Source organism: Martes martes, assembly GCF_963455335.1.
Source record: "Martes martes genome assembly, chromosome: 16".
In the NCBI taxonomy this organism is placed as follows: Eukaryota; Metazoa; Chordata; class Mammalia; order Carnivora; family Mustelidae; genus Martes; species Martes martes.
In genome coordinates, this window is record NC_137904.1 from 7,394,079 (window position 1) to 7,420,075 (window position 25,997).

At 44.1% G+C, this 25,997-nt stretch overlaps 1 pseudogene across 1 annotated transcript; it reads right to left on the reverse strand.

Annotated features, from left to right (window-relative positions):
* Positions 1-7,351: 7,351 nt before the first annotated feature.
* Positions 7,352-18,266, reverse strand: LOC308357105 (glucose-induced degradation protein 4 homolog; annotated as a pseudogene). Its single transcript has 4 exons — positions 18,199-18,266; positions 15,975-16,392; positions 10,233-10,292; positions 7,352-7,475 (listed from the first exon to the last, which is right to left on the reverse strand). The product of its transcript is annotated as a glucose-induced degradation protein 4 homolog (transcript).
* Positions 18,267-25,997: the final 7,731 nt, after the last annotated feature.

Consider the following 25,997-nt stretch of genomic DNA (forward strand, 5'->3'; position numbering starts at 1 on the left):
GGAGAGAGAGGAGGAAGCAGGCTCTCTGCTGAGCAGAGAGCCTGATGTGGGGCTCGATCCCAGGACGCCGGGATCATGACCAAGCCGAAGGCAGAGACTTTAACCCACTGAGCCACCCAGGCACCCCCAGAACAGATTTTAAAGAAGCAGTGTAATTATCTTCACGGATATGGAAATACATTGATGATGAATAAAAAGACAAATCTCAGCAAAGGAATAGAAGCTATAAAAGAAGAATAAAAAAGAAATTAAAAAGTGAAAAATACAATCTGAAATAAAAATTTCACCTAACGGGACTGACAACATATGGAAGATAAAGTAAATGAACTTTAAGACAGATAAATAATAAATTAGATAAGAGAGACAATGAAATGCAAAAAAAAGGAACAGACTCAGAAAAACTGCAACAATTGAAGATGGTCTAACATATACGCAGTGATAGTACCAGGAAAGAAAAAAAAAATAAAGGGACAGAATAAATGGATGAAGAAATGTGGCTTATTTCTCAAATTTGGTGAAAAACATAAATGTACAAATTCAAGTTCATTAGAACACAAGCATAGTAAATGCAGGAAAATAGCATCTACACACATCCAGTCAAATTTACACTTCATTTGAAAGTTTTGAAAGAAGCCAGAGAAAAACAACATATTAAACAACATACAGAAGAACAAAATTTACTTGAGACCAGTCAAGGTAACTCTTCAATCTCCACGACGTAACACAGAGATGTCAGAAATACTAGAAATCTTGTAGATATTGACTGAACAAATAAGAGATTTCTTGAGATGTCCAAAACGAGGCTATTAATTATTTCAGTTGGCATAGGTAGTGGAAAAAGCACTGTACTTGGGGTAGAAGAGCTCAGTTAAGGTTCACATTGACCATCAAGTAGCTGAGATTCTGAACAAGTTCCTTAGACTCTCTAACTCTCTAAGTCGAATCTGCTTATCTTTAAAATTGAAACACTTGCTCCACAAGGTCCTTGTGAAGACGACCTAAGATAATCCACATGAAGGGGTGCCTGGGTGGCTCAGTCTGTTAAAGGGGCTGCCTTCAGCTCAGGTGGGATCTCAGGGTCCTGGGACCAAGCCCTGCATTTGGCTCCCTGCTCAGTGGGGAGTTGGCTTGTCCTCCTCCCTCTGCCCCTACCTGTGCTCCACCCTGCTTGTGTACCCACACTCGCTCCCTGTCTCTTCCTCTCCAATAAACATCCAATAAAAATCTTGAAAAAAAGTTGATCCATGTGAGAACGTCTGTTTTTAACATAGACAAATTATAATATTTATAACATTTAGTTGAATCTAAATGATGTTTCATGTTTGAGTATTTCTTACAAAGATACACTGTTTCATTTCTGCATAAAGGCCATAATTTTGGTACCATTTTTCTGTATCAATGGTTTATGGACTAAAAATAATTGTCCAACATAAAGGCAAATTACCTGTCGACATCTGCAAAATTCCTTAAATCTTTAAAATCTTGTCCATATGTCCTCTCACTCCCTAGCATGGTAACAGAAATTTTAATTTAATGCTTCTAGTTGTTGATTTTCTACAACTGACCATCCTCCAGAATTTCCTTACATGGACTTTTAAAAATCATTCTTATATTAAGATTTCTAATAAATTGAAATTAGTTTTCCTTAAAATTATTTGAGAATTTTATTTTGCATTTGCCATTCATTCCATCTCATTAAACATCACCATCTAATATCTACCTCCAAATAGCTACTAGTATTCTTAACATTTGTACCACAATAAACTTGGATGGTTTAAGAGTTGTAAAAGTATACTGCAATGTTTAGCTGTACTGCTATTGCATGTAAAATCAGGACTTTGAAAAGCACATCAAATAGACACAAATGTACATTTTTTTAATCTTGCAAGATTCAATTTATCTGAGGTAGGCTGTTTTATATAGAAATATCTCAAACAAATAGGAATGTGTTTTCTTCTTTTATGAATTAATATTTCCAAAAAGAGATACCTTATTTGACAAAGTTTCTGAAACAAATTAGGACCTCCTACCAAATGAAGTGGTCAAAAAGACAAAATATGATTAAATCACCAATAACACTATGTTTTTATTCACTGGAATCTGGAGATTAAAAAAAGATGCACTCTACTCTAAACCATGTTAGGTTGGAATTATTATCCTAATACTGTGAAGAAAATTTTCATTAAGTCACAGATTTTTATGTGTGAAGTACAAGCAGAGAATTATCTTTAGGACATGGGAGAAAATTACAACTACTTTTCAAATGTAACCTTGACATTTTGAAAAGTGCAGTCATGGATCTGTCCCCATGGAGACAAATATTTTACCCTTCATTTCTGCACCAAAAGTCAGCACTTCATAGCCAGATCTGATCTAGTCTCCACGGTCTGTCTTATGGGGGTCCCAGTGAACAGCAAAAACTCACTGAATGTTTCTGTTCTCCACCCATTCAATTGATACTGACAGTAATCCTTTTTTTTTTTTTTTAAACCACAGGTTTTTCAAGATAAAAATCTGTTTTTATGTAGTAAAATGGATGATTCAGTCAGAAGAAAAAGTTTGTGAGAACTTCAAGCAACCACAATCCCTGGGATTGAAAATTAGACCCTGTGGCCCCATTCTCCCAGCACGACACACTTACAGAAATCAACATCACTTACAAACATCCAGAGTTTGCCTTCATTTTACCCCTGATTAATGATAAGTGGAAGAAAGGTTTAGAGTCACAAAAATCCACCAATATGTACATCATTATTTTCTTTTCTTCTCCTCTTTGCATTGAGATAATCTATACAAAACTGCTTTACCTGTCCCTAAAATAAATTAGTTGTCCAATAATGTGTTCATTTTGGTCTTTTAATGGTTTTGTTTCAATCATTTTTCCCTTTACACCTTGAAAAGATACTAATTAAGAAATTCTAATCAATGCAGTCAAACAGCAGACCTCATGTTTATTATCTGCAGAACTTTCTAACTCTCTAGAACAACAACAACAACAAAAAACTTTTGAATGAATCTCATCACTGGCAAGTTCTTACTGTTGATTTCATACGTGTGACTCATCAGAAGTTTGCCTCTGTGTACACTGAGGAATAGGAGAACTTAGACTGTTGTCACTATGCCAATGTACTGGACTTAAGCATTATCTCTTCTTATATTTCAATGTTGTTGTCTATCACGGGGTCTGAGGACCTGGCCTTCGAAAGCACTACAGAACTTGCTTTCAATGCCAACACAGTAATTTCACTTCAACACCGTATCATAATATATCTAAACAACAAAATCACATAGTTAACCCAATCGAATTCAATCACTTACTCATTTCAGGGTGTTATTTTTTTTTAATCGCTTTATATTTTTACTGTCCACATGGAATTTTGCCTTTATGTACCTCCATCTCCAGAGTAGGCATATCAAACATTATGAACACAGATCACTTCCAAAGGCAAAAGCTTTCTGATAATTCATTTCATGCATTACAATTAGGTTTTTAACCTAATTGATTTTCCTCATGGAAAATTTTAACACACAAAATTACATAGTGCATTTGTTTGTTTACTTACTTGCCGTCTCTCTTCTACACTAGAATATCGGTTTTAGGAGGGCAGGAATTTTATTTCTTTGCCGCTAGATCCTCATTGAATGCAGTGCCTAGCACACATCAGATGGACAATAAAGATTTGTTGGATGAATGAGCAAATAAACAAAAGCACAGTGAATGTCTGTCTGCACTTGTTCAATCTTATGGAGGGACAGGAATTTACACTATTAGGTGAGACAGGATGGCTCCAATGGAATGGAATTGAGTATTTTGTTTCTCTTAGGTCAGTTAGGCTCTGTGAAAGAACCAGAAGGTTAGGGTGTGGTTAAATCCCCCTGAGGGCTGACATTGTGAAAAACAGAATGCACATGGTTCCCATGAGAACCTGGTAAAACTTCAAGAGATCAATGTGTGGGGAGTGGGGGGGCTATGACTGGGTCCCCGTGGAGTTTTTGTCTCTTCGACTTGTCCATACTGAGCTTCTAGAAGTTGTCAACGTTCAGCTTTCTCTACCCCAATACTGCTCCTAGTTTTCTGCCGGTGGATTTTTGCCATAGTAATCTATGATTCTCTGTATTCGCCTGTCTTTCCAATTCTAGAAACAGCAGTCTTGCTTGTAAACTCACTTCTCTCGAAGATCTCAGAGGAGCTGTTGATTTTTTAGTTTGTTCACTTTTTTACTTCTTAGAATACTGTGGCAACTTCCCAACTTCTTATATGGTGGACAAGTCCAACTATGTGTTCTTCATTCCATTTAAGAAATCTTTGCCAGACAGAAAATCAATTTCTCCTATTCTTTTTTCTAGAAGTTTCATAATTTGGGGTTTCAGTTAGGTCTATGACTCATTTTGAGTTTGTTTTTGTGTATGATAGGAGGTAAAACTTGAGATTCATTTTATTATCTGTATGTGGCTAACCTCTATTTTCAGCATTATTTGTTGAAAAGATGATCTCTATCCCCACTGAATTGCCAATTGGCTTTATGTATGTGGTTCTATTTTTGGTTTTGCTATTCTGGCCCATTCACTTTTATCTTTTTTTTTTCCTTTTAAGATTTAATTTTTTTTTAAAGATTTTATTTATTTATTTGACAGACAGAGATCACAAGCAGGCAGAGTAGCAGGCAGAGAGAGAGGAAGGGAAGCAGGCTCCCCGCCGAGCAGAGAGCCCGACGAGGGGCTCGATCCCAGGACCCTGGGACCATGACCCGAGCCGAAGGCAGAGGCTTTAACCCACTGAGCCACCCAGGCGCCCCTAAGATTTAATTTTTAAGTAGTCTCCATACCCACCCCAGGGCTTGAACTCACAACCCTAAGATAAAGAGTCATGAACTCCACCAATTGAGCCAACCCAGCACCCCTCATTCAGTTCTGTCTGAACGTTATGCTCATGCTACACTGTCATGATTTTTGACCTTTATAATGAATCTTGAATTTAAGTGGTGTAAATCTCCAAAGTTGTTCTTATTTTTCAAAATTATTTTGGTTATTCTAAGTTCCCTTCATTTCTGCATGGATTTTGAATGTACTTTTCAGTTTCTATAAGGCTTCTGTTTGGAATTTGACTGAGACTGATTTAATTCATAGATACATTTGGGCATAACGTACATTTTAACTGACTACTTTGGTCTGTTGGGACACTTCTTTTTAAGCTTTGTAGGGAAGGTCTAAAATAACCTTTACCTAGGTTAGGTCATTCCTGCTTAAAAAACTAAACAAAACAAAACAAAAACAAAAACAAAAAAAACCAATTCTGTGTCTCTCCTGAACACCCCAGTTATCCAAATGACTCCCAGGTCTGTGTGATCTCTGATTTATCCAGCATAGAGCTCCTGAGAATGTTCACCTCCTTAGCCTGATGAAGGTTACTCCTTTGTGTGCACAGATTAATACGCACCCACAATTAAGAAGGATCCCTCTGCCTACCTCCATCCTTTAGAGTATTCTGCTTTGCATGACCAGCTGGCTCAGGCTTCCCCAAAGGTAATTTCCATTTCCTCAATGCAACAAGACAACACAGTTACCATTGGATTTCTCATTCCAGTGCCATGATCCAGAAAGTGTTTTTAGATAGCAAACGAAGTAACCATGACTTTAACCTCTTTTTTTCTTGCCTTATGTGTCACACTCCCATGCTGTGTTTTCCAGTTTCTGAAAACAACTCTTTTATTTGGGTTATCTGGTTTTTAATAGCAGAAAGGAGTATTTTGTTCCAGTACTCTAATATGGACAAAACTTGAACGTGTGACTGTTTTAAATAATAAGAATTCTCTTCTCTACTTTTGCTTATATAATAATACATATGAACACTGATTTGTATGGAGGCTTTGTAAAATAATGTTGTGTGGAATCTTTCCTCTTCGGTTTTTCTTTTCCCTTTTTCTTTTACATTTCTCCCACAGAAACGGCTTTTAGTCAATCATATGCTTCCTGGTACCCCATCATCATCCTGTTAAGGGTGATTATTGCTAGGTACTCTACCGACACCACATCTCGCCAGCTTAGCAGCCTAAATGATTCTTTCTCACCTAGTCATAGTCCAGTGTGATGAGCCAGGCAGACTCTCCGGGGTAAGTCAAGTATCCAGTTCTTTTCATCTGTGATGCTGAATTCACAAGCAGAAGAAAAGAGAACAAAGGGGTGATTACGCACAAGGTGTAACGATTACGCTAAAAGTTCTGCTTTTATTTCATCATTCAGAACTCACTTCCATGGTTGCAATCAACTCATACGGAGTCTAAAAGACACAGTCTTCCATTGTGTTCATAGGAGGCAGTGGTGTGGGTGAATAATGACTCAGTCTTTACCACAAATACTAACTCATGCACAATTTCTCTGTTATTTTATTTTATGTTATTTCTCCCTCTCTATCTCTGATTACAAGGCCCCAAATCAACCCATCATAATAGGCAACTACTCTGGTGGACTTCTTTTGCTATGACTTTTACTCAAAACTTTGAGTCTATATATATATTATATATATGTATATGTATATATGTATATGTATATGTGCATATATATATATATTTAAATTGTGTTGTGCCTAAGAATTGTTTTTACTTAACAATATTTAAAACATATTTCTATAGTCATATGTATCTCTATAGAATACTAAAGACAAAATTTTCAATTAATATCATAACTTGAGATTCTGATTTAGTAATTATAAGGTAAAGAAAACATCCAATAAAAAGGGAAAAAGAAATCAAAACACTAAACAAAGAGACATAAAAGAAAATAAAATTTTTAAAAAGCAAAAATATGCTTTCAACAGAACTGAGATTCATAGCCATGAGAGACACAGTGAAATTGTTTTCACAACTTATAAGAAATATATTAAGAACTGACATTATTATTTATAATCTCAAGGACTCCAAATTCTGCTTATTTCTTCCACTTGTATCTTCCTTTCCCCAAATTATTTTATAGGGGTCTGTCTGACCTATTGATCAGAGATCAACACTCTATGTCAGAAACATCCTAATAGAATCTGTATTCTTAATATTTCTAGTAATGTTCTAAAAATAAAACCAAAACAATGTACCCATAAGCATCATTAGAGAATCACAAACTTATGACAGTTCTCTGTTCACATAATATGTGCACATACATGTATACTATATACTCATATTCTTAGAAAAACAAGAATATAAAATGCATATACAAATTGAGAAATAAACCAGGAAGATAGTTTACAAAGAAGGAATTGTTCATATCCATTAAAATTGTACAGGTTTTCCTAAATTTCCAGTTGGCCTATTAGCAAATTGGAGGTTTTTTGGAATGACTAATTATCTCCTTGGAAAGTATATATCTCTTCTAGCCTCCAAAGGTGACAGGGCCAAACCAGGGAATATCATTAGTTGAATGGTATTAACGAGTTCCGAGTTCCAAGGTTGGAAAGTGAACTATAGAGAGCTCCAGATGTGGAATTCCTGAAAAGTCAGAGAAACAAGTTCAAGAAAAGAGCAACTGGCAAGGGATGGAATGTCTTTAATGTCTTAAAATTTGTTCATTACATATATGATGTCTTTAAATATGCAGGTTTTGTTGTGCTAAAAAAAAGTTCCCTTTTATGCCTAGTGTTTTCAAAGTTTGTAATCACTGCAAAATTTGAAGTTTATAAAATGTTGGTATGGGGCCTGTGGGTGGCTTGGTAGGTTAACCATCTATCCGCCTTTGGCTCAGGTCATGATTTGGGAGTCTTGGGATGGAGCCCCATGTAGAGCTCCCTGCTCAAGGAGTCTGCTTCTCCTACTCCTCTGCCCCTCTCCCCACTTGTGCTTTTTCTCTCTTTCTCTCAAATAAAATGTTTTTAAAAATGTTATGACATCTACCAAGATACATACACACACACACACACACACACACACACACACACACACACATATACATATTATATATATTAGCACAGTGAAACATTGCATGATACTCTAATGATAAATCATCCTTGAATATTTGGATTAGATCTTTCTTTAACGTAATGTGTTACTGTCATGTGCTTTACACAGTAAACATACTATTGAATTTATATGATTTTACTGACCTTTTCCTTTATTACAAGTTTTTGGATTACCTTTACACTGTTGGACTGATTTCATTGTATAGGCTATCTCAAATCAGTTTTCGGGTCAGGTGGGGTAAAATAATCACACATTTATGGCAACGGAAGCATAAACAGAAGAGCAACTTTCTCATGCTTCCATCAATGAGAAAATAGTTATATTTTTATATATACATAAATATACATATTTATGTAATTATGTATATATTTGTACTCATATGAGATGTTACTATCAGTATATTGAGCAGTGATTCTTTTTTTTTAAACATATTATTTATTTATTTGACAGAGATCACAAGTAGGCAGAGAGGCAGGCAGAGAGAGAGGGGGAAGCAGGGGGAAGCAGAGAGCCCCATGTGGGGCTTGAGTCCAAGATCCTGAGATCATGACCTGAGCCAAAGGCAGAAGCTTAACCCACTGAGCCACCCAGGCACCCCTCCAGCAATGATTCTTAACCACTCCTTAGGGCATGCCTCCCTGTTCTACTGATATGACTCATGATCACCGAGTAAGAACAGTGAAGGCAAGGACATACGAAGTTGAGAAGAACTGGCTTCAAGGGAATTGCTCTTCAGGATTAATATTATTTATATTTTATATATATAGGGGCACCTGGGTGGCTCAGTGGGTTAAAGCCTCTGCCTTCGGCTCAGGTCACGATCCCGGGGTCCTGGGATCAAGTCCCACATCGGGCTCTCTGCTCGGTGGGGAGACTGCTTCCTCCTCTCTCTCGCTGCCTGCCTCTCTGCCTACTTGCGATCTCTCTCTGTCAAACAAACAAAATCTAAAAATAAACAAACAAACAAATAAATAAAGGGGTGCCTGGGTGGCTCCATCAGTTAAGCATCTACTCAGGCCAGGTCAAACCTGCTCAACGAGGAGTCTGCTTCTCTCTCTCTCTCTCTGCCCATCCCCCTGTTCATGCTCTCTCTTGCTCTCTAATAGATAAAATCTTTAAATAAATAAATAAAATAAAAGTATAAACTAAGTCATGCTTATCTGTTTTAGGGAGATCTACTAAGAGACAAAGTTCTGGATCAGTTAGTACCTGACTTGAGATTTTTTTTTAAAGATTTTATTTATTTATTTGACAGACAGAGATCACAAGTAGGCAGAGAGGCAGGCAGAGAGAGAGGAAGGGAAGCAGGCTCCCTGCCTAGCAGACAGCCCGAGGTGGGGCTCGATCCCAGGACCCTGGGATCATGAGCCGAAGGCAGAGGCTTTAACCCACTGAGCCACCCAGGCGCCCCATATCCTCTCCTATCCTACTCTATTTACTATCCCAGTCTAGTTGACACGCACCATCACACGGGTTGTGGGTCCGTGTGGTGATTTGACAATGCTAAACCTTGTGCTGTGTTCACCACAACAGTAGCAGAGCAGTTATTTTTCATTCTCATTTTATAGATGAGGAAAGAGAAACGAAAGCTCATGGCACCAGCAAGGGGCAGAGAAAGGACGTCCCTCCAGGCCTTCCCAAGGCTCGGTGGAGCTGGGCCGTGGAGACAGGGAGGACTGGTCAGGCCCCCGCCACGGCAGCCAGGTCAGACCCAGGCCCTCATGGAGGAGTTAGGCAGCTGGGCTCCGTCCCCTCCTTCTCTTCCTGCTGACTCACTAGCAGGGAAAGAATGGATGCTCTTTCTTGCTCTCCATATTCCCAGGAGTTCTGAGATTTTAAAAGTTTGGTGCAGAGAAAGGAAAAACCCTCTACATTTCCCTAGTAGCTCCTTGGGTTAGGATCTGGGCGATCCCCTGACATTGTTCCAGTGAGCGAAGGGGTTTAAGGAATGTCGAAGACCTCAGGCCTGGATGGATTAATGCATAGCTCAGAAACCATTAAACTTAGGATGAGAGGTAGCCATATTCCGACTCTATTTTTTTCCCACCAAAGGATTAAGAAGAAAATCAATAGTGTTGGGAACACTGTGACTTCTTTGTAAACTTTAAAGATGTGTGCATCCGTACACTTTCCAACTGGACACATCAAAACTACATCCTTTGTGTGTGAAGTACAACTTCACAGGGAGCTTTAGTCGGGCCTCAGGGTCCACGCTCTTGGCCCTTCACACCGAGAAGGCCACGTGTGCGGCCCACTGTCTAGTTCTAGTTCATTTGAAGGAGTGCTTACCTCAGTAAGGCCTTTTATCTTCAGGTACCCACAAAGGTACGAGTTCCCCGTGTCCACATGCTGGAAGGAAAGGACACACAGTCTGGTTACAAATGGAGGAACCCGGGGCGCCTGGGTGGCTCAGTGGGTTAAGCCTCTGCCTTCGGCTCGGGTCATGATCTCAGGGTCTTGGGATCGAGTCCCGCATCGGGCTCTCTGCTTGGCAGGGAGCGTGCTTCTTCCTCTCTCTCTGCCTGCCTCTCTGCCTACCTGTGATCTCTCTGTGTCAAATAAATAAATAAAATCTTTAAAAAAAGAAAAAAAAAAAAACAAATGGAGGAACCCCTGGGACAAGCTGGGGATGCTGTGGAAATCCACGTGTCCTGCGGGCACAGGCCGGGTGGGCTAAGGGAGGTCTGGAGGTGGGTGCCCACCGAGCTGGGCCAGGGATCACCGGCCTTCAAGACTTTCGTGAGTCCACCCTACCCGTGGGCCTGTTCAGACCAAGCAAGCTGATCCCAGGACCCTCTCAACCTCCTCTGCTGAGTACCTTGAGACCTAAGTGCCTTTCTGGAGCAGCGAGCCCACGTACACAGGCCTCCCGCCGGTCTCAGGAGTGTACTCCTCCCCTACACTCACACTACACAATCCTGCATTAGTTCTTTTTTTTTTTTAAGATTTTATTTAATTTATTTATAAATAAATAAATCTCTCTGACAGAGAGAGACACAGAGAGAGAGGGAACGCAAGCAGGGGGAGTGGGAGAGGGAGAAGCAGGCTTCCTGCTGAGCAGGGAGCCCGATGGGGTGCTCTATCCCAGGACCCCGGGATCATGACCGGAGATGAAGGTTCAGACGCTTAAGGACTGAGCCACCCACGCGCCCCTGTGCATTAGTTCTTTATGAAATGGGCAGCATATTCAGAAAAGACCTCATACGAAGACTTCTTGGGCAAACATTTCCGTTATGAACCAAAATGCTGACCCCCAGATCGGAATATATTATTGAGTGTTCACTCTGCCCATTTCATAGATGAGCGCCTGTATTTCTTGGTGAAGAGTTGGGAGGCTACAATGAACAGGGGTAACAGGCATGGGAGATGTTAAGGCTGCGTATCCACCACTTATGGGTTGCTGAGACACTGCAGGGTGCCTACCCAATAACCAATTTCCTACCTTTCCATGCTGCCAGGGCCCAGATCCTGTTCTGGCGCCCACCCTGGCCCCACAGGGCCTGGTCAGCCCTGACCCAAGGCAGACAGGTGCCCCTGTTCCCTCGTGAGTCATTAGTTTAGGGGTGAGTGACCCAACCAATCAGGTATGTGTGTCAGTCTCCTGGGGGCCTCTGGGAAAGATGCTGGCTTTTGAGGAGGCCCTCTTTCTTCCCCTGGAAGTGGCAGTACCTGCACGAGCGCCCAGGCCCTCGGCAGCCATCTAGAGACCATGAGGACAAACAGGCCGGGAAATGCCAGGGATGGCAGCGGAGAGACAGACAAGGGAGTGAGGCCCCTGAATGACCAACCTGGAACCAAACCACCTCCGAGTTTCTTGTAATCAGAAGTGCTAGGTTCACTCATTCTTTAAATTATTTTGAGGTGGCTATGGTTTACTTACAGCTTAGGGCACCTGAACCGATACAATTCACCCAAACCTATACAGACTGGTCCCAAACAGGCAGATTTTCACATTTCATGATAACTTGGGCTCCCTTAAAAAGCAGACCCCTGGAAAGAAAGCAAACCCAAGTACAATGCCACTGGCACGCTGAGATTTTAATGTTAAGCGAGGTCTCATTTTAAGCAACTAGGAAAGTTTTGTGGTATTTTTCAGATTTGGAGACTTAACTACTTTCGTTTACACGGTAAATCAAATACTCCAGCAATCTTTAAAAACTGTAATGAGCACAGTCAGCCAGAGGAGGTCAGCACCAAAGCAAACGGGCTTCAATGAAGCTGAAATGCTCCCACAGTTTGGACCCGGTGACAAAGGTAGCCCACGTGAAAACTGCCAAAGCACTTGAAATATCCTCATCGGCTGGCCTTGGCCTTGGATGTGATCTAAGTGGTTGATCTGCACTAACGCGGTTCAGTGAAAGACTTTATTTAAAGGACACACAGCTCTAACCTGGGGCCTTAAATTTCATGTATGCAATCCTCACTGAATTCAATACACTTTGGGGTTTCACAGCTGCTGGAAAGCTTATCAGGTGTCCAAGATACCTGCTAATAAGATTAAAAACCGAACTGGGAATTGGCTAACATTTTGCATGGATTATCACATGCTCAAGAATCAGAATTTCAGTCTGGCCTCCGTTCAACCATGTATCCCTCCCATTCTGCCCCAACTCATCTAGATGACAGTTGGTGAACTCAAACACAGTACAATGCAGAGACCTTACACCAAATGCCAGGCCAGCATCTCGATGAGAAAGATAACAAGGCAAATGTTTAGCAAGAACGTCTCACAGCACAGCTGTGTCCAACAGCTGCTCTTTCTAGTACCCGTTCCCTGTGACCCTGGCCTTCACTTTGGTCTTGGCTCCTTGCATGGCAGAGGAGAAACAGAGTAGTTACAGTAACAACGGCAACAAGGGAAACCCAGCCAGAATCTCACGAAGGTTTGGGAAACTCTCTAAACTAGAATTAAGAGGAAAGAAAGAAGGAAGGAAGGAAGAAAGAAGGGCTCCAGAAAGCCCAAGAAAAGATGTGCAACATTGTTAGTCATTAAGGAGATTCCAATCAAAACCACAATGAGACACCACTTCACACCCACTAGCAGGACTGCGATCAAAGAGACAGGCAGTAAGTTGAAAGTGTCAGCAAGGCTGTGGGAAACTGGACCCTCATGCGGGGCTGGTGGGAATGAAAACTGGGCTAGGCACTTTGGAAATCGGCGTGGCAGCTCCTCGGAGTGGTAAGCACAGAGCTGCCATCGGACCCAGCATTTCACTCCCACGAGGAATGAAGATGTGTCCACATGAAAGCTCATAAAGCAACGTTCACTCCATCGTTAAATGGTTTCCAAAGTGGAAACCACCCAAATGTTCACCGACTGCTCGAAGGCTCAACAAAATGCTGTATATCCATACAACAGATTATCATGCAATGATAAAAAGGAACAAAGCACAGCCACATCCTATGACGCGGGCGAACGTTGAGGACATGACACTCGGCAACAGAAGCTAGACACAAAAGGTCCCATAGTGTATGACTCTACATACGTGAAATGGCCGGAATAAGCAAATCTTCAGGAACGTGATGGCTAGGAGGTGAGGTTTCTCTTCGGGGGGATGAAAGGGGGCTAAAATTAGGTTGCAGTGATGCTTACCCAACTCTGAGTACTCCAAAAACTACTGACCTGAACACCTTCAGTGGGCCAGTTGCGTAGGATACGAACTGTATCTCAACAAAGCTGTTAGGAAACAAAGCAAGCAAGCAGGAAAGAGGCTGATGTATATTCTAAAAAGGCTGAGTCCAAGAAACTGGTCCTGGCTGAAAAACCAGGGCGACGATGGGCCAATTCACAGGCCACTGATGGTCTCAGTGACGGACAAAGAACTTACCAATCCAGATGTAGGGCGGCATTCCTGGGCACGACCACAGCTCCCACCAGTAGACATCCTACTGAGGTCTGAGCCGGGCTTCTGCTCTGGGCTCCCGTGAGACCAGTCAGTCCTGCACCAACTTAATCACCACTTCTATTGGGTCACAAGGACACGGGCACCCGACAGGACGTTGGAAACAACACACCAATGACAGAATCGGGGAGTTGCTGAAGAAGTCAAAGACCACTCCTCTTTGACACTTAGCGACCCTGCTGGTCTACCGCATCAGAAACTGTCAAAATAAACAATCGGCACAAATTCACGATCATTCCAAACACGACCCACACCAAGGACCTCACTGCCAGAATTTTATGATGTTGCCCCCACAATAAAGAAAAAAGAGTCTTTACCTTTATACTAAATTCTCACATTTTAAGCAAAAGACAAGAGGGATCACCACGTGAGGCATATAATTATGAAGAATGAACGAATCAGTCACAACAGTTTTCCAGTTATAACAAATGCCACGGCTCACGTGAAAAAGTTAAGTTTATGGAGCAAAGATACAATTAACATGAAGAGGCAGTTTCCTCCACCGAAAAAAGATGAAACTATTGATTCCCCCAAAACAGTAAGAAAAAAGAGGTTAATGGTGCTCTACAGTTAGCAGAAAGAAAATGTATCTGCATTGTCTTTTGGGAGGGACACCCACGTGCTCAGAAGAGAGGTTGTCCAAAATTTACTATTTTTAAAGAGCCAAGGGCACATAAGGCAAAGACACATCTTAGGTTCTGTCCTCACTCATGGGAGCAGTAAGGTGGCACACTAGGTCCTCAGAGTTTCTGTAAAAGGCCTTTCAAGAGGGCAGATAGGGAGGGGCTTTAGGAGGTGGGGCCTCACACTAAGGAAAAAAGGGGCAAAGGGAGGAGGAAAGTGGATCCTGAGGCAGGCAAGGGTAGCTACACAGGAAGGGTTTTTGCGGGGAAGGGAGAGAAAAAGGAGTATGGACTACTGTTGATCTCTGCCTGGAGAAAAGAATGTCAAGTGTGTTCCTATTTGCGTGAGAGGGGTGAGGTGCAGAAAAGGGCCAGAGTAGGTAAAGCTGTCGCTCCAAAGCCACCAGGGGCTGGCACCAGGCATTTAGAAATCCAGGTCAAATTGAGGGGGGACAGCAAGGAAATACCGTGTGAGAGATAATACGGGGTGAGTTCGATTTCCCAGCACATGGCTATCAGAGACCAGGAGGAAGCCCTGGTTGTGTAGATAAAAGAACACAGAAAGAGGGTCCCCTGGAGCCGAGGAGGAGGAAGATGAAGGTATGGGTTGGGGAAGCAAGCCGGGGAGACTGGGAGGGGACTGGAGGTGGCCAAAGAATGGAGGCAGGGAGCATGAGAAGCCTAGAGCGGGAGGCCTGGGGCTGGGGGCAGCTGGGTGCCTGGGCCAGGAAGAGACTGGGACAGCTGTGGGGGGAGGGAGGCCAGGAGGCAAGATCCCCACAGACTTGGAGGAGCTCCACTCAGCAGCACCCAGGATGTGAGTGCCTGGTCTCGAGGGAGTCATTACCAGAGGCTAGGAATCAGTTGTGGGCTGGGGGGCGCTCAGGGCTCAGGGGCTAATGGAGGGAGTGTGCGCCAGGTCGCCAGGTCGGAGGGGACTAACTAGGCTCTCCCAAGGAAGAAATCCTGGGAGGAGGGCCCCAGGGTTTGAGGATCCCTGGAACTTAGGAAAGGGGAGGGGAGCAGGACTGTCTCAGGTCTGAGATAATTTGACATGGGCCCAGCCACGGGTAGGGTCCCCAGTCAGGAGAAACCAATGGAGGGCTCTTCAGCGTCTGAGAGGGACTGGAGGAGGGGGCGCCGATCTCGGGACGAAAGGTCCTGGGGAGGAAGGACTCAGGTCTGAGGGTGGCCAGTCACGGGGCGGGGGGGGGCCCTTCCTGATCCCAGGCAGGCCGGTCACCGGCTTCGAGTCTGGGACAGTGTTCAGGGTCTGCCAGGAGCTGCTCCCGACAGGCTCCGGTGTGAGGGGCAGGTCAGGGCTGGGGCTTGGAGAGTGTGAGACACCAGCTGGGCAGGTCCCGGGGGGGTGAAGCGCCTGGTGCAGGAGGCCCTGCGGGGAGGGCCTGGTCCGCGGCAGCGGGCTCGAGAAGCCGGGGGCGGACACTGCCCGTGAGCGCCGCGAGGAGGCCCGCGGGCCCCGGCCGGCCCGGCTCGGCGCTCACCTGCAGCACCACCTCTACGTCCTACGAGTTCCCCTTGCTCTTCTGGCGGCCGCGGAACTGGAGCTGCTGTAGAGCAGGCTGGTGGCCACGCCGGGCTGCTGGGTGTTGATGGGCACCGGCCGGCGGGTGGCGCGGGGCGGGGAGTGGGGGGGACACAGTGTGGACCGGCATCGCGGGGTCTTCCGGAGCCAGGGCTGGGGGGGTGGGGGAAGGAACGGCCGCCGCCACGCGGGAGCCGAGGCGGGTGGCAGGGAGGGAGGGGCCGGGGCGCGCACGCGCGGGGTTGGGCCGGAGGGGGGACCACCCGCTCGCTGCCTGCGGACCAAGCGCTCCAGCAGACACCGGGACCCGGGGACCTGCGAGCAGGGCCCCCCCCACCCCTCCCCGCGTCCTGAGCTGAGTCCTCCTCCCCACTTGCCTTCGCACACACACCACCCTTTCGATTGGCTCAGGCGCACCGGGTGGGCGGGAACAGGCTCACGCGGCGCTTCCACCCATTAGCTGGCGGAGAAATCACGTAGGGGGGTGCGCGAGAGGCCCTCTGGGACTTGTAGTCTTCTTCCCCAGGCACAGCATGGAGGGGGAGGGGCAAGGTGGGTTAGTGATACTGATTGACTGGGGGTGTGTGCAGGAGGCGAGCAGGAGCGACAGCTCGCGCTGGTGTCAGGCGGAAGATGGTGGCGTCCAGGGGAGGCAGAGGACTCTGGGGAGGTTGTGAGAGGTTTCCGTACAACCCCAGCCTGCGGCTTTGGGAATCCCTTCGTTCAGTTTCCTGCTCTCAGGTTTCCCGCCGGTTGTCCCCCAGGCTCTCGGGGGCGATGTGGAGGAGCTGCCTCCAGCTGCGGCGCCGGGAGCCTCCTCCTGAACCGGCCGGGCTGCCCTCACCACCTCCGCCAGCCGGAGCCAAACCCACTGACCCCTGATCGGGCCTACGCGCCCCCAACAGGTGAGGGAGGCCAGGGCACGTTCTCTTTGGGCCAGGGCCCGAGGCGGGCTAATGTGGGCTGAGGGATTAGGCTGTGTAGGGCGGGGTCACCGAGGCAGGGCTCAGGCTCCTGAGGTTACTCAGTTCACCGGGATCCTGCCAGGGATTGGGAAAGATAGAAGGCCAGGCAAGGGCACGCATCGCCTCACTGCGTGAGACAGTAGTTGCCATTTGGCACGTGCAGTTTTTCTCAAAGCTTATGGGTTTCTTTTCCAATAAGGAAAGTAAATAGCGTTCTTGTTCTCAGACAGGGTAATTTGGGTTCTTAGATCAGGACTACACCAAGGTCACAGAGCAGACTCACAGGTTTGTGGAGGGCATCGGTCAGCCTGACCTTTTTCTGTGTACCCATGGCTGGGCATCCTGGAACCGGGGCATTCAGTGGGTCTTCAGTCTTCCATCCTGGACAGTTTCTCTGCAGGTTCCCTGGCCCTCGGTCCCACTGTCCTATCACAGTCCCTGGCATTTCTCCTAAGGAGTTGATCCTGGTGCCTCCTTTCTCTCCTGACTGATAAGGCCTAGAAGAAAGTAGTAACACTTTCACTGATTCTGGGAAGAGGTTTTAGGGTAAGAGTGGGAATGACTCCCTTAAATGAGTGCAGAGTAGTAACACTCTTTAGTTAATTTTTCTGTGCTGAGAGCTGGAGGCATGGTGGTCTTCAAGGTAGGTGAGGTCCTACCTAATGAGCACTGTCATTATAGTCATTATAGCTCACTGCAGGTTATAATGGTCTGATTAAACAACAATGTATGATATGCTGTGATAAGGGAAATACAAAGAAACTGTGACAACATAAAGAAGCACCTACTCTCCTCTTGGGGGTTTTGAGGGTCTGGAAAGGATCTTGGATGAAAGGACATTTCAGCTGAGTCTTTTTTTAAAATCATTTTATTTATTTATTTGACAGAGACATAGCAAGAGAGGGAATGCAAGCAGGGCGTGTTCGAGAGGGAGAAGCAGGCTCCCCGCTGAGCAGGGAGCCCGATGCAGGACCTGACCCCAGGTCAGATCGTGACCTGAGCCGAAGGCAGATGCTCAGTGGCTGAGCCACCCAGCCGCCCCTCAGCTGAGTCTTGACAGGTAAGTTGGAGTTCAGTGGAGAGGAGGAGGAAGAGTGTTGGGTGGACAGAACAAGTTCAGAGGTGACAGCAGGGTGTGAGGGACCATGCTGTGACATTATTTACTTTAGAAAATCTAGAACTCTACAGATAGTTTGACATTGTGGCAGAAGTACAGACCTGGGGTCTAATGCTGGCTGGAGGTACAGCGCGATCTTGGGCGCTGGACCGCTTCCTTTGGGCCTCATTTTCCTCTGTGGGTTGAAGGACCAGGTTGCCTATGAGGGTCCTGTTAAGTTTCATCATTTTATATACATGGGGGAGAGAGCTGGATGCAGCAAGGAGCTGGCATTTCCCCTGTGGTGGTCCAAGTTGAAGGGCATGAAAGTGGGCCATGAAGAGCCAGTAAAGAGGGAGAAGGAAGGGCACTTGTGACACTGTGAGTTATAAGAAGAAATATACAGTTGATGGGGCGCCTGAGTGGCTCAGTGGGTTAAAGCCTCTGCCTTCAGCTCAGGTCATGATCTCAGGGTCCTGGGATCGAGCCCCACGTCGGGCTCTCTGCTTAGCGGGGACCCTGCTTCCTCCTCTCTCTCTCTCTGCCTGCCTCTCTGCCGACTTGTGATCTCTGTCAAATAAACAAATAAAATCTTAAAAAAAAAAAAAAGAAATATACAGTTGATTCTTCAAACAACATGAGGGTTAGGAATACCACTACAACCCCCCACCATTGAAAAATCTCATACAACTTTTGACTCCCCCAGAACTTAATTAGTAATAACTTGCTGTTGACCAGAAGTGTTACAGATAGCAGTCAAGTAACACACATTTTGTATGTTAGATGTTATAATAATATATATGTAATATATATATACATTATATATATATTTTTGTTATATATTTATATGTATTATATGTATAATATATAATAATTCCTATTTATTTAGATTCTTAAAGTAAGCTAGATACAAGATCTTCATATTTAGAAAATTAGAATGAATCATAAGGAAGAGATCAGGAGGAATAGAAAATAACATTTACTGTATTGTTAAAAAATCCAGGTATAAATGGACCTGTCCAGTTCCAACCCACGTTGTTCAAGGGTCAACTGTCTCTTTTGGTCTCCCTTTAGTTCCTGACACACATCTCTCTCTTTTTCTTTTTAAAGATTTTATTTATTTATTTATTAGTCAGAGAGAGAGAGAGAGAGAGTGCGCACACACAAGCAGGCAGACTGGCAGACAGAGGCAGGCTCCCTGCCGAGCAAGGAGCCCGATGTGGGACTCGATCCCAGGACCCTGGGATCGTGACCTGAGTTGAAGGCAGCAGCTTAACTGACTGAGCCACCCAGGCATCCCCTGGCACACATCTCTTAAAACCCTTGTAATTTACAAGCAATAAGGGCTATGGAAGAGGTTTTTATTATAATATTTGGTCTTTTGTGCTAAAATTGCTCCCAAGATACAAAGTTGAAAGCAGTATCTTATTCATAAGCCTCTTTCAACCACACCTGAGGTTATGCAAATGAGGTGGCTTTTGGAAAGCACCTAAGGATGGGGGCTGGTTGCCAGGGGAACCAGCCACAAGATGAGAGGTTTGGTACTTTTAGGCCTACACCCGACCTCTGGGGAGGGGAGAAGGGCTGGAGAGGTTGACTTGATTGCTAGTGGCCTGTGATTTAATCAATCATGCCTATATAATGAAGCCTCCATAAAAATCCCTGAACTTCGGGGTTCAGAGAGCTTCAGGGGTGGCGGACACTCGGAGATGCTGGAAGAGTAGCATGCTTTTCTCAAAGCTTGCTACGTCTCTCAGAGAAGGCACGGAAGCTCCACACCCTTTCCCCTATACCTTGCCCTGCACATCTCTTCTGATCCTGAGTTATATCCTTTTATAATGAGCTGGTAATCTAGTAAGTTAAATATTTATCTGAGTTCTCTGAGCTGCTCTGCCAAATTCGTCAAACCTGAGGAGGGGTCCTGGGAGCCTCTGATTTATAGCCAGCAGTCGGAAGCATAGGAGACCACCTGGGCTTGTGGTTCGCATCGGAAGGGAGCAGGAAATGCAGTCTTGTGGGACTGAGCCCTTAACTTGTGGGAACTGATGCTATCTCCAGGCACATAGTGTCAGAACTTCATTGAACTGTAGCACACCAGCTGTTGGGTGGCAAACCCCCCCAGACGTTTGGAGCAGAGAGTGTCTCTGTGAATGCATAAAAGAAAATGAGAGTTTCCTTTACAACATCCCGGGAAGGTACAACATGGCCAAAGTGGACATGTGCAGAGTTCACTGAAATTGGCAGAGGCAGAGCGTTCATTTGGGTCAGTGGTGCCATTTCCCGTTACTGTGACACGCGATCTACCATCTCTGTTTCCTTTCTCCTGCAGACTTTACTAGTTTAGGCTCTTGGAAGTAGCCGGCACATGGGAGGTAGTTAAACAGGAAAGAGAAGAGGAATGTAAGAATGAAGCCCAGTGGGAGAGAGGTACATGACCCAGGCCTGTGAGTGCACTGCAAAGACACTACCACTTTGAGATTCTGTGAGTCTTGGGAATGGTCGAGTATTAAACCCAAGTGGGGGCCTTCTCCATGGAGACTCCGGCAGGCAGCTTGAACGTGGCTCCTTAGGAACGGCCGGGCCAGTGAAGGTTGTCAGAAGAGGAGGGGTTTGGGAAAGGGTTGCTGGGGTGTTAGAGGAGATTTTGCAGCAAGGAGGCCTGTTTGAGTGGTGGCCCAGCTCTGTACCAGTTGTCAGAGATCCATCGGCTGGTTTAGAGGGGAGGGTGTTCTGGAGAGGCTGTATGTCTGGCTGTATGTCTGGCTGAGTACAACACCCGGTGAAGCCAAGGCTTGGAAGTCTTGTCTCCTCTGTTGTCAGATTGTCACCTGGACAAGTCATTTGGCTTCTCACCGTCTCTACTGCCTCAGAGGCATTACTTGGCCTGTCTTCACAGAGTGATTGTGTTGGGTTGAGGGAGATTCTGTAGATAAAGCCCAGCCTGCCACCTGTTGTTCAAATAAAGTTTTATTGGAACACAGCCATGCCCATTCATTTTCATGTCATCTCAGGCTGCTTTAACTACTGAGTATAGTAGTTGCCACAGTACTGTTATGTTATGTTATGGCCAGCCAAGCCTAAAATATTTACTCTGGCTCTTCATGGAAAAAGTTGGCCAACCCCTCCTCAGGATGGGTAGAGCAACTTGGAAAAAAAAACCTGTGTTTAGTTATTTAGCTCATTTATATTAATTGCTGTGGCAGATGCATTTGCCCCAAAGAGTTTTTTAACAGCTTCATTGAGATTCAGTTCACTTATAGCTTACTCATTTAAAACGTATAATTCATTGGCTTTTAGTATATTCACAGAGTTGTACAACTGTCACCACAATTCTAGAACACTTTGATCACCCCAAAAGCACCCCTGTACCCTTTAGCTACCACTGTTACTCCCTGCAGGCCCTAGACAACCACTATTTTACATTCTGTCTCTATAGATTTCCCTAGTTCGGACGTTTCATAAATGGAATGTGGTCCTTTCTGGCTGCCTTTCTTACAATGATTCTGGTGAGGTTTATCCAGTTGTAGCATGTATCACTACTCCATTGTTTTTCATAGCTGAGTAATATGCCATCATATGGCCATATGACATCTTATTTATCCATTCATCCACTAATGAACATTTGGATTGATTCCCTCTTTTGGCTATTCTTTTTTTTTTTTTTTTTAAGATTTTGTTTATTTATTTGACAGACAGAGATCACAAGTAGGCGGGGGCGGGGGGTAGCAGGTTCCACGCTGAGCAAAAAAACCAATGTGGGGCTCGATCCCAGGACCCTGAGGTCATGACTCAAGCCAAAGGCAGAGGCTTTAATCCACTGTGCCACCCAGGCACCCCGAGCTTAGTATAATTTCTAGTTCAAATTTAATTTCTAAATCTATCTTTATTAAAATATCAAACAAACAGGGTAACACAAGAAGTTAAAATAGTACAGGTTCCTGGCTATGTTTTAACCTCTTGATACATATATATTTCTGCTGTTAAAGGCTCTAGACTCTGGCCCTCCCCACCCTCTCTAAAATAAATAAATAATCAATCAAATAAGTAAATAAATCTGAAGGAGCAAAAGAATAAGAAGAGGAAGAGGAAGAAGGAGGAGGAGGAGGAAGAGACAAGAGCCCTAGATGGGGAGGAGGGGGGATGGCGAAAGTTTCTTTCGTGGGCAGAAGGCAGCATCCAGAGACTAACATCTATTTTGTTCAGCCAGGGGGATTTTTGTGTTTATTTACTGTCACAGATACAGTTAAGGTAACAACGATGAGGCTTACTTATTTGTCTAAAAATGTAGTAGAAGTCACTGTGGCTGTTTCAAGTTTGGTTTTCAATTCTTGATGTTCAAAGGCCTTTTATCTGTAAAAAGAAACAATCTGTCCTGGAGAAAATTCATGACTGTATACTGTTTACTACATGCTTTGAGAATGCACACATAAAGGTTTTGTTTTAAAAAAAAAATAGTAGGCCCAAAATGGAGTCATTTGTGCTAGACCCACCAAGACTTAATATCTTAAGCTAATTACTGTTTCAGCCTCCCTCAGAAATGTAGTCTTAACTGGTCAGTGTGGAATTTTCTGGTCAGCACCAATGATGTAATTTGCCACATGGCTCCTTTCCCTCCTCCAAAAGAAAATGAAGTAATCCCCCTAATATGCCCTTTTATGCTCAGAAGGAAGGTGACTTCACCTGGAGCATATATATGACTTAGTTGACTTGGCTTTCAAAACCTTTCCCTATCTGTAGACTTTGGAATGCCTTTCTAGTGTTAGATAGGATGTTGGCTGATTCATGAATTTTGATAAAACCAATTAGATCTTTAAAACTGACTCATTTCAATGTTTGTTGCTTAGCAGTCTTGACATTTCTGGTTAATTCTGAATATTTGAAGAAAATTCTGCCATCTTCCTATGTTTTCCCACTTGAGATGGACTCAGTCTACTTATATTTTTATTAAGAGAATAAGAAGATTCAAAGATGGTTTTCAGAAATATAAGGGTCTTGCTTTCTTCTCTCATTTGGTCCCAGGAAATTTGAAATCTAAACGACTTTGAATAGGAGATCTCAAATTATTTTCTGGAGTCTCTGTCATTTTAAAAGTACATGTGAAAAAACCATCCCTGTGACTTTTAATTAATTTTTCATAAAAAGAAGCTACAAATAAAAGTATCAAAGATATCTTTTAATTTTTTTTCTTTTAAATTTTTTTAAGATTTTATTTATTTATTTGACAGACAGAGATCACAAGTAGGCAGAGAGGCAGTCAGAGAGAGAGGAGGAAGCAGGCTCCCTGCAGAGCAGAGAGCCCAATGTGGGGCTTGATCCCAGGACCCTGGGATCACGACCCAAGCTGAAGGCAGAGGCTTTTAACCCACTGAGCCACCCAGGCGCACTTCTAAATTTTTTTTTACTCTTTTAAATTCTTAAGAATTTTTAAGTTGGTAAGTTTTATGAGATAAGATTTGGGTATATAATACTATACAACTTTTCTAGTCTTTTTTTCTAACAAAATACTCACTTTGTTGAAAGAACTCATAGTTTTTTTCTTAGTTCAGTTGTTAAATTTTCAAAACAACATATATAATTAAAAATGCATGTTCTTGGACTAAAATGTCTGGAGAGTTAAGACAATATTTAAACTAATATTGTTGGCATATCCCTGTGTTTTAAATATCACTGACAACCAAATGAGATTATATTTACATTTACAATATGTTGTAAGCATGCTACAAAAAGAAAGTTATTGAAAACTTAGAAAAATACATCAAGTTTATTCACTGATCTACGGGTTTTTTTTACATTCTTTAGGTTATTCCTTTGCTTTCTATTTCTCTGAAATAGAAATATAACAGAACTATTGGTTCTGTGTCTCCATTTCAGGCACAGAACCTCTGTAATTTCCAATGAGGACAGCAATAAAGGTTTCTTTTGTTATGTTAATGAGGTGGCTTTTGGACCTCACCTAGGAACTGGGGCTGGTTGGCAGTGGGGTCAGCTTGTGATTAGAGGCATGGACCCTTGAGCCCCACCAGCCAGACCTCTGTGGAAAGAAGACAGCTGGACATGACGATCAATGGGCAGTAGTCAATTATGTAATCATTCATGCCTGTGAAATGAAACCTTCATAAAACAACATTTCTCATAACATCGTGCATTTGTAAACCAGGCTTTGATTTTAGACTCTCTGTTTTAGCCAAACTAGCAAAAAGTGTGAGGTTTTTGTTTTGTTTTTGTACATTCTCATATTTGGAATCATAAGGGTTCTGTGCCCAATTCCACCACGGGTGTGGGAGGGGATGTTCCACTCACCAACAATTCTCTGACACCAGCTAGGTGTGCTACAATGTAACTCAAATCTGACACTATCTATGTGGACATAGATACCTGGAGATAGCAGGGGCTCAGTCCCACAAAACTGTCCCCCCAACCTCTGCCCCACCACACACATATCACACACTTCAGACAAGAATCACAAATCCGGGTTGTCACCTGTGCCTCCGACCGAACTATTCTAGGAATTATAGCCATTCCTGTTACGGCCACCACTGCGGGAATGGCCTTGCATCAGACCGTACAAACCACCCAATTTGTGCAAAAATGGCACGAGAATGCTAGCAAGGCATGGCATCCACAAACAGTCCTAGATCAAAGATTTCATGAAAGAGTCTCTGATTTAGAAGAAGCCGTAACATATATAGGAGAGAAGATCTTCCAAATATAAGGCTTCACCTTCTGTGTGATCAGAATGTTTCTTCCTTCTGTGTTACTCCCTACACCTATAATGAATGAGAAATACCGTGGAACAAGATTTCGCCATATTACTAGTCATTATGGTGGTAATTTAACTGTGGATATTAAACAGTTTCAAGATACTATTCAGGGCATTCCCCGTGATCCTTACAATCAGTTCCAAGAGGGAGTTTCACCCAAAGGATTAATGATATTCTGTCTGATGTAAACCCCTTTGCTTGGATCCAAAAACTGGTCTTGGCATTATAGGTGGAATGATGACACTTTTTATTGCTATAATCTTTTTACGCTTAGTCCTCAGATGCTCACGGAAATCTTTCTGACGACGAGTGGTTAGAGAACTTGCAAAACGGATTTTGCTGCTTCTGCATTAACAAAAAGGGGGAAACGGAACCATCCCTCAGAATGACAGACTGCTTGAAATATCACTAATGAGGAATTGTACTGGTCACGCAAGCGTGCTTGGCGATGACCTTGAGAAAACCTGTACTAGCAGCAGGCCTCCGGTGGAGAGGAGGATACACGTCCTTGAAGCCCAGCAGCTGGGGATGCCCTGGTCACTGACCCCTGCCAGGGTCGTTAAAGCCTGGTGTTAGAATAATCCCTTTATGTGCGCTTGCTCATCTATCAATTCCATGCTGCTGGGCCAGGCACACCCTCCTCTGTTTACCTACAAGACTATGGTCGACAGAGGACTCCCATTCCCTCTGGTTGACCTACAAGACCCCTGACTAATGTATAACCTCCTCCTTTGTTGGTTGTTATCTTATATCTAAAAAATATGGGACTGAGGAGTTTTTCAGGGTGACAGTCCTTTTAGCTGTCGTCCCTGCTCTGTCCCTCTCACAGATGAGTTGTTTGCACCTCATTCTTCTCCCCAGGGCCATCAGGAAGCAGCACCCCAAATGCCTGGTAGAGGGAAGAGATGCACTGAGGGAGGCTGGTGCTTGTGTGAAGTGGGATGTCACTCAGCGTTCAGGAGGCTGCCACACCCTCAAGGCAAAGCTGTCCTCCTTTGCCCTGAGCCACAATCTTTGATGCTAGACCCATACTCTAGGCCAGGAGTGTCTTTCCATTGCCCCAGGGTTGTGAAGCAAAAAGATTCTGTGGGGTCCCCAGTGGGAGAGAAGCAGCGCTTCCAATAGGCAAGGGTGAGTCTCCCCATTTTGCCCTCCCCAGG